The 8,442-nt window shown below is 41.4% G+C and overlaps 1 protein-coding gene across 3 annotated transcripts in view; it reads right to left on the reverse strand.

Annotated features, from left to right (window-relative positions):
* Window positions 1-6,281, reverse strand: part of DOCK8 (dedicator of cytokinesis 8) — a 146,553-nt gene extending 140,272 nt beyond the window's left edge. For 2 of the 3 annotated variants that reach the window (XM_023764567.1, XM_023764565.1), the window contains exon 1: window positions 6,176-6,281. The gene's annotated coding sequence lies outside the window, so the exon portion shown is untranslated. Of the gene's footprint in view, window positions 1-4,949; window positions 4,996-6,175 lie in introns of those variants that run through there. The other variant, XM_023764566.1, reaches the window with a different exon arrangement.
* Window positions 6,282-8,442: the final 2,161 nt, after the last annotated feature.

Consider the following 8,442-nt stretch of genomic DNA (forward strand, 5'->3'; position numbering starts at 1 on the left):
GGCAAAAGCTTTGGAGTCAATGTTGATTTTTCTCTTTCTCTTACACCTTATGTATTATCCATCAGAAAATCCTGTCCACTTCACTTCTGATATATATATCTAGGATCCAACCACTTCTCACCTTCTCTACTCCCACCACCCTATTCCAAAGCACCACCATTACTTTCCTGAGTTATTGTAACAACTTCACCCAGCCCAGTCTATTCTCCCTGTGACAGCCAGAATGATCCTCATATAAAGAACCCTATAAGCAATCTTTATAAAAATTATGATTGTGCCTGGCTGATGCTCAATGCTTTCAGCGACTTCATTTTTTTAAAATTTATCTTTACTGTTGACAGTATTACAGATGTCCTCTTTTTCCCCCCATTGAATCCCATCACCCTCTCCCCAAGCCTTCCCTTCACTGTTATCTGTCCATGGGCTATGAATATATGCATATAAGTTCATTGGTTAATCTCTTCCCACTTGCCCCTTCCCTCTGAAATACATCAGTCTGTTGCATGCTTCACTGTCTCTGGATCTATTTTGTTCATCAGTTTACTTTGTTCATTAGATTTCACATATAAGTGAGATCATGTGATACTTGTCTTTCTTTGATTGGCTTATTTTGCTTAGCTTAATACTCTCCAGGTCCCTCCACGCTGTCTCAAACAGTGACTTCATCTTAACCAAGGGAAGAACCCAAGTTCTTCCATGGTCTCTGAGGCCTATGGCCCAGCCCTGCTTTCTTTATGATCTCATCTCCTACTGCCTACTCTGTTCATCTCGCTCTCTGCTTCCTTGCTGTTTCTGGAGTAGGCCACATACTCTTGCCTCTGGGACTTTGCTCTTGCTGTTCCTTCTGACTAGAAGACTTTTCCTCCAGATATCTGTCAAGTTCATTCAGAATCCTTCCCAAGTGTCTCCTTTCTAGACAGAGGCCTTCACAGACCACCAAATAGGCTCTCTTCTGTGTCACTCTCTATTCCCTTTTCCTGTTTCATTCTTCAAATCATTAAAACCCCCTTGATTTGGTCTACATTCATTTTTTTTTTGTCTATGTCTCCCATTCCAGAATGTAAGTTCCAAGAGGCTAGACCTTTTGCTATATTCACCAGTGTATCCCCAGCTCCTAGACCAGCTCCTGCCACAGAGTGAGACTGAAAACATATTTCTTAAGTGAATGAATGAATGAATGCTTAAGACAATCCTTTCAGCTCTCTACCATATTTAAGTAAATAGATCTGAAGACAGGTTCTTTTGGCTTCAGTAATTTCAAAGTACAACGTCTTAAACTAACTACTTCCCTGCTTCCACCAATGACAATCTTCCCCTGATGCCACCAAGTGGAAGGTGCTGACATGCCATCGTAGGCAGCCATCTATTTTTACCAAGGCGGATTTGATTCCCCTACTTTAAACAGTGACAGTAATGAAACTCTTGCTCTGCATGCAGGGCCTCACTCTTTCATTCTATCTTCCATGTGAATTTGCATGAACACTACACACCATACTGAGATCTTCATTTTCTATCATGTCCCCTCCGTGAAATCAATGAAACCTAAGAACAGCCCAACTGCTTGAAAAATGAAGCACACATGAGCAATGGCACAAGAAAAATAATAAAGGGCCATATTTATCAAGCGTTCAGCCTTAGTAGTAAAAGAAAAAGGTTGCTTTATTGTTCAGAAGCTTAAACACATAATAAAAATGAATGCTTTTTCAGGTATGAGACTTTTTTCCCTATATAAGTGTTATACAGGTGTTGGCAAAAGTAGGTTTATAGTTGTATTAGAAACAGAGTTAATAAAGCTACTGCAATAATAACCTGCATGTCTTTTTTTATATGAACAACTTTACGCCAACTTTTGCCCACCCCTGCGTACAATCATGTCATGTAACCATGGTGTTTGGTACATATCCAGGATGTGGCTTTTTACATACTTTTCTTCACCCAAGGACATTATGGTTCAGCTGGTTCATTCCATCTCACTTCAAAATTTTCTATTCTCATTTTTTAAAAATAGGATTTTCTCTCTATAAAAATGTAGGTGAAGATCATTAACACCATGATAGTGTCTCTCATCCTTCTTTATACCTTAGGGCATAGATCCAACCCTTTCCTCTCTTGTATATTTTACTCCCCTTTCTACTTTGAATAACTAAAAAATAATTTTGGTATTTTACAGTTTCAATTTAATAAATACATCAAATATAGAGTTGTTGACATCAGAGAGTGTCTGGCCAACCTGTTCACATGGCTGTGGCAATGCAGAATGCCACGGCCAATGAGCGATGCTACACTAAGTGGCACAAAGGACTCTGACAGGAGTGTCGGTTAGGCCCAGAACAACTCTATCATCATGTCTAAGAAACCAACTCCAAATGGTGGTTCCTCTTCATATTCAAATATAAAATTTTTAAAAATATTTTATTGACTTTGAAATTCTTGTATTCAAAATTATCACAGCTAACACCGACAATTAGAGTTTAAAAAACACAAACCTGACTAAACAGAAAAAGAAATCAAACACACCCTTCCTCTCACTTGACTTATCAGATTTATGACAGAAGCCACTATCTTTTTTTTCTTTCTAGATTTTTTTTTCATTGATCCTCAGAGAGAAAGCGAGAGGGAAAGAGAGAAACTTTGATGCTGGAGCGAAACATCAATCAGCTGACTCCTACCTCCCAACTCCCAGCAGGGATAAAGCCAGGCATGTGCTCCGACAGAGAATTGAACAGCAAACCCTCATTGCAAGGGATGACACTCAACCGACTATCTTTATATAAGGATATATCCATAGGGATAGTATGTGGTTCTTGCTGACCATACTCTCTGAAACTCAGAACTAGGACAACAAAAGAAACTTCACTTTCTTTATGTTCTTCCTCCTGTTTGGAATACTCCCACTATGTAGTTCTTTAAACTAGACCACATGTTAAAGTCCCAGGAAACTTTAAAATACCTAGGCCCATCCCTTGGGATTTTTATTTACTCATTCTATGGTGGGCCTGGCCACAGGTGTTTCTAAAGGTCCCTGGGATTCTGATGGGCAACCAGGGCTGAGAACCTTCCTCTAAGTCTCCTTACCTTCCCCATCAAGCCTTTACCTCCCTATTATGTCATGGATTTGTCTCTCTTCTGAGCACCTACCACATTCAAAGCCAGTATGGATTTACTATATTATCTCAAATAGATCATAAGGCCCTTTAGAGGCAAAACAATCTCCTATTGATCTTCTTCTTTTAATCTCCTAGTGTCTCCACAGTGCCAAACACATTGACAGTAATAGCCACTATTTACACAGCATCTATTATGTCATTTATGTTAACCCTAATGGGGTAGCATTATTATGCCAATATTGCAAATGAGGAAACTGAAGCCTTCACAGAGGTTCACTTACCTCAAATTATATACCAATTACATGACAGTTCTACTTCACCCCAGATCCATGCGACTCCAAGTTATTTCCTCTTGCAAAACAGCAAACTAATAATTGATTGAGTTTTAAATAACCTTGTCCAGTTAAATACTTTAAAAACTTAAACAACCATTTGTTTTGGCACGCGGAGTTGTTGAAATGGTGGTTTATATAAACAAAGGTAAGAGAAACAAAGGTCAAAATGCACTCATTCTTACTTTTCAATTGTCTAAAATTATACAATGGACAGTCTATGGCTTCTCGCTTAGGAGCAGCTTGTTAAAGCTACTTCCGGTTGAGAGTCTGTAGATGACAAACTACCTCTCTACCTCCCCAGACATGAATCTTGCTGAACTGTCCCAGGATCTTGCCGTGAAATGAAATCATTCTTGAAGGGAGAGGGAAATCACCGTGTATGCTGGCTTCTGTTGGAGGAACCTTCACTTGGGAAGATGACTCCAGGGGAAGAACAGTCACTCATTCTGACATTACAACGGGACACGCAGGTAAACGTCAGGGTGATTTCCTAAGCAGGCCATGCTTTTTATTTTTTTAATGGATATCAAATTGGGGCCGGTGGCTCCCTCATACCTCCTGCTTTGCTGTCAGTTAATAGGAGGCGCAGGGGTAACAGACTGTGCAGAAGCAGAAGCAGGAGCAGAGATCTGGGAAAAGATCATTAGAAAACTAAACTGGAGTAACCCGGACTAGTGTAATTTAAAGGCTATTCATTTGCAAACGGAAAAAGGAATAAATTGAGGCACACATGATTCCTGTATAGTTAAAGATGTGTGCTACTTCTTCGGTATCTTCTCTTAGAAAATGGATCGTTAAGCCACGTGTTAGCTCGGCTGCCCAGCTAATGAAGTAATTCATCATCATTTACTTCCATAAAACCAAAAAGCACCTGCAGTCATGAAGCAATTGTTTCCTTTGAGACTTTATATTTATAAACGACTTCTCCTGAAGAAATGTGAGTCAAAGCTGGCCTGCAGAGAAGGGGTTAAAGCCTGCTGGCTAAACTTCCTCAAAGCCTCTTCGCAGTGATGTCCACACTTTCTCAAGACAGCCGGCTGCAGAGCACTGAGGTCTTAATTTACAAAGAAGCAAAGCACCCAACCCCACCTCCGCACCTAGTTTAAGATAGAAAAGTGTATCCAGTCACTTTTTAACCAAATGTTTAATATTTTGGAGTAAGATTTTAATCAGAAATTGCATAATAATTTTCAGGGGTTTTCAATAAATAATATATATTAGCACCAAATTAATTTGTCTTGGTTCACAGTTCACCTGATATATCTGAAAGCATGACCATTATGCACCCGATGTGCTTTTTTTATAATCCGCAATTTTGAAACAGATAGGAAAAGTACAAATAAAAACAGCAGTCTCGCAAGACACCCAAGTCCTAAGTAGTTTTTTTGGAAGACATGTCCTCACAAATGACCTTTTGCAGTCTATTTTTCAGTAGGACTATTTCATCAGTGACACAACACACAAGTTACCCCTCTGAAATAACCACCAATCACTCCAGTAAACATACCTTTAAGGACACACAGTGAGTCGCGTGTAAATTGTTACAGGAGACAAGATGGCAGCCACAGGAAACTGAGTGGAAGGTTACAAAATTTCTAAGAGCAGAAGTGGTTTTGAAGTAATAAGTGAGAAACAAAAAATAAACCTAACCTCCGCAGGCTAACCACCAGAAGCAAAGAAGTGCAGTGCGCTGCGCCGCAACGCGCCTGAGGAAGTGAGGCCAGGGGAGGCTGCCGCTCTCACAGAGGAAGTGAAGGCTCCTTCGGGTTTGACAAACCATCTCACTTAAGTCAGATGCATCCTACTTAGCACACGTCTGCCATTTAGTCCTCAAATAAGAGAACACACATAGGCACGCTCAACCACTGGTGTGAAACATGCAGGCAACCTTCAACTTAGAAGGGGGAGTGTTTGGTTTTTTAAAAAATATATTTTTTAGGTGTTTTGTTTTCCAATTACAGTTAACTTTCAATTTATGTTGCATTGGTTTCAGGTGTATAGCATAGTGGTTGGACAATCATATACTTTTTCAAAGTGTCCCCCCTGAGATTTCCAGTACCCACCAGGCACCATATGTAGGGAGAGTGTGTGTGTTTAAAATGGGGGTTTGAATTGATTCCAATGATATGAAGTTCCAGATAAAGCAACATTATGAAGACAGAAGTGGATCAGTGATGGCCTAAGGGCTAGGACTGAGGTCTGGGGGAGGAGACAGACCGAAAAGGGGCCATGATGGGGACTCTTGATTGAGTAGAGGTTAAATAACAATAAATTGGCCAAATCCATCAAGCTGTACATTAAAAATGAGTGGATTCTATTGTATGTAAATTACACTTCCAAGAAAACAATTTTTAAAAACTAAGGTTTGTAACTTGGCTTTTCAGGTTTTGGAATACATTTTCCCCCAATAAAAGCATGTAACGAACGACAGCAAGCTTCCAAGGCTAATCCTCTGCCTCCCTACAATATGAATTATAATGTGGGTGAAATCACATAGCCCGGAAGGCCACTGAGTCCAGGGATGTCAGAACCACAACCCATTTTGCACCCTAAGCCCTACTTGAGGGAGGGAGAGAGGGAAATTGTCAGATGTTAAAAATTAGGGCCAGGCCAGGCACTGGTGGCTGGAAGTGGAAGGTAGCAGTGGGGAGGCCTAAGGAGAGAGGCAGAAAGCCTTCGCTGGGCGCTTCTGAGCGAGACTGTTCTCTAAGCAAAGCTGTAGCTCATACTTACTAGTTGAAGAGAAGGGAAGCCAGCGGAGGTGCTTATGCTTTGTCGATGGTACTGGCCAAGGTTTGGTGGGAGAGTAAACTGTTTCCTTATTTCCGCTGAAGAATACCTTGGGTTAAAATAGAAAAATCTAAAATGAAGTGATTATTTTTTTTTAAATCATCACAGTTATAGATACAATCTTTGATGGCATGCTATAAAATTTCTGCGTTGGCAGGGCAACCGGCAGGACTGACTACAATGTCCACAGTGGCCCGTGGGTGGACTTCTGTGTGACAATATATACCCTTGAGAAGTTCACAGAGGCCAGGATGCCCACCATCGTGGCTTCTGCCCAGGACTGGAAGGATGACAGCAGGAGGAGGAAGATGAGCTTGAAGCCCGAGGAAAGGGTCCAGGGCACGCGGCTGCTTCCCAGGCCATTCAGAGGCATCGACTCCCTGTGAGGACATCTGTCTCTGACCAGAGTCCTTTAAACCCCCAGCTGTCGTTTTGATCCAGTCATTCTCCTTTATAGCAGTGAAACCCTTCTGGTCACCTTCTGTTGTAGCAGAAAACGCTAGAGAACTGTGATATGAACATTGCTACCTCCCGAGGCACCTGAGGTGGTAGCTAAAATTCCAAGGCCTGCCTATTTTCCACACTGCTCCTAGTGCAAGATCCTTCCAGTCACCCATCCTGACATTGCCGAGCACTCGGTCAGCATCCCTGGTGGCCGGATGGAGCACCTGAGAATTGTTCTCTATTGTCCACGCAACCTGCTGGCATGAGCCTGCCGAGCAGTGAGATGCTGGCTTAGGGGCAGGTTGACATTTGAGCATTGGTTCGTCATTTGTTTGGAGCTCAGAACACATGTTCTCAGGAAATCAGTTGGTGGTGGTTGGATTCTGAGGCTCGTTCACAAGCATGTACTTAAACCACGAGGCCACCATAGACTATAACTAGAAACTAACAGACTATTGAGGATCGATGAGATCATGTATTTGAAAATGCTGTGTTTCAAATAGGAATATGTACATTTAAAATTGTATCATTTTGAAATATTATGAATAAAGCTTAGTATGTCTTCTTCACTATGACATGTGGTAGGGCATAGCACAGGTTTCTGACATCATTAGTGAGGTTTCCGACAAGGTCTCTGTGGCTCCCAACCTTGGCCATGCAGTTCATCCAGAGAAGCAGGAAACGTGTTCTGGTCCCACCCGTGGCACCCAGTCTCCCACCTCAAAAGCACTCCAATTTCCTTTCAGGATTTGCACACTCCTGGTGTACATTGTCTAGTCCTAGTCATAACTACAAACCCAAGGGGTGGGCACATTACCCAACACAGGACAATGGTCTCTGCTTCCCCATGCTCTGAATGATGAACGGATACAAGAAGGAAGGAAATGGCTGGAGCACACTCATGGCAGTGGAGGTCCCTTCCATTCTAATGGGATGATGTGTGAAACCCAAGAGGAAGTTATAGCCGCTCGTATTCCTTGCCCTTTTTAATTTCTTGAAGCATATCAATTATTTTTATAAAAGAATAAGAAGAACACTAAGATAAGGAGTAAGTATTCTATTAGCCATCAGGACGTGCAATTCAAAACCACAAGGAGATGCCACTTCACAACCACTAGGATGGCTATGACAAAAGGGATGGGCAAGAACAAGTGTTGGGGAGGATATGGAGAAACTGAAGCCCTCATACATGTGGGTGAGGATGTAAAATGGGGAAGCTGCTTTGGAAACCAGTTGGGCAGTTGCTCAGAAAGTTAAACAGTTCTCCTACATCTCAGCACTCCTAGGCATATATCCAAGAAACCTGACAACATTCTTCCACACGGAAACATATACATGTTTTATTATTCATTCATAGTAGCCCAAAGTGGAAACAACCCATCATCTTATGAATGGACAAACAAAATGTGGTCTATCAGACAATGAAGTATTATTCAGCAATAAAAAAAGGGGGGAAAACCTGATATATACGACAACACGGATGAACCCTGAAAAAATTATGCGAAGTGAAAGAAGCTAAACCAAAAGATCACATATTATATGATTCTTTATATGAAATGTCCAGAATAAGCCCTAGTTGCCTAGGGCTGGGTGGGTTGGAGGCAAATAGAGATTGACTTCTAACGGAACTGAGGTTTCTTTGGGGGGGGAGTATAGAATGTTCTAAAATTGACTGTGGTTATGGATGCCAACTCTGTGAATATAATAAAATCCACTGAATTATACATGTTAAATGGGTGAATTGTGTGGTGTGTGAATTATTTCCA

The sequence above is a fragment of the Myotis lucifugus genome, unplaced genomic scaffold, assembly GCF_000147115.1.
Source record: "Myotis lucifugus unplaced genomic scaffold, Myoluc2.0 scaffold_337, whole genome shotgun sequence".
NCBI classification, from domain to species: domain Eukaryota; kingdom Metazoa; phylum Chordata; class Mammalia; order Chiroptera; family Vespertilionidae; genus Myotis; species Myotis lucifugus.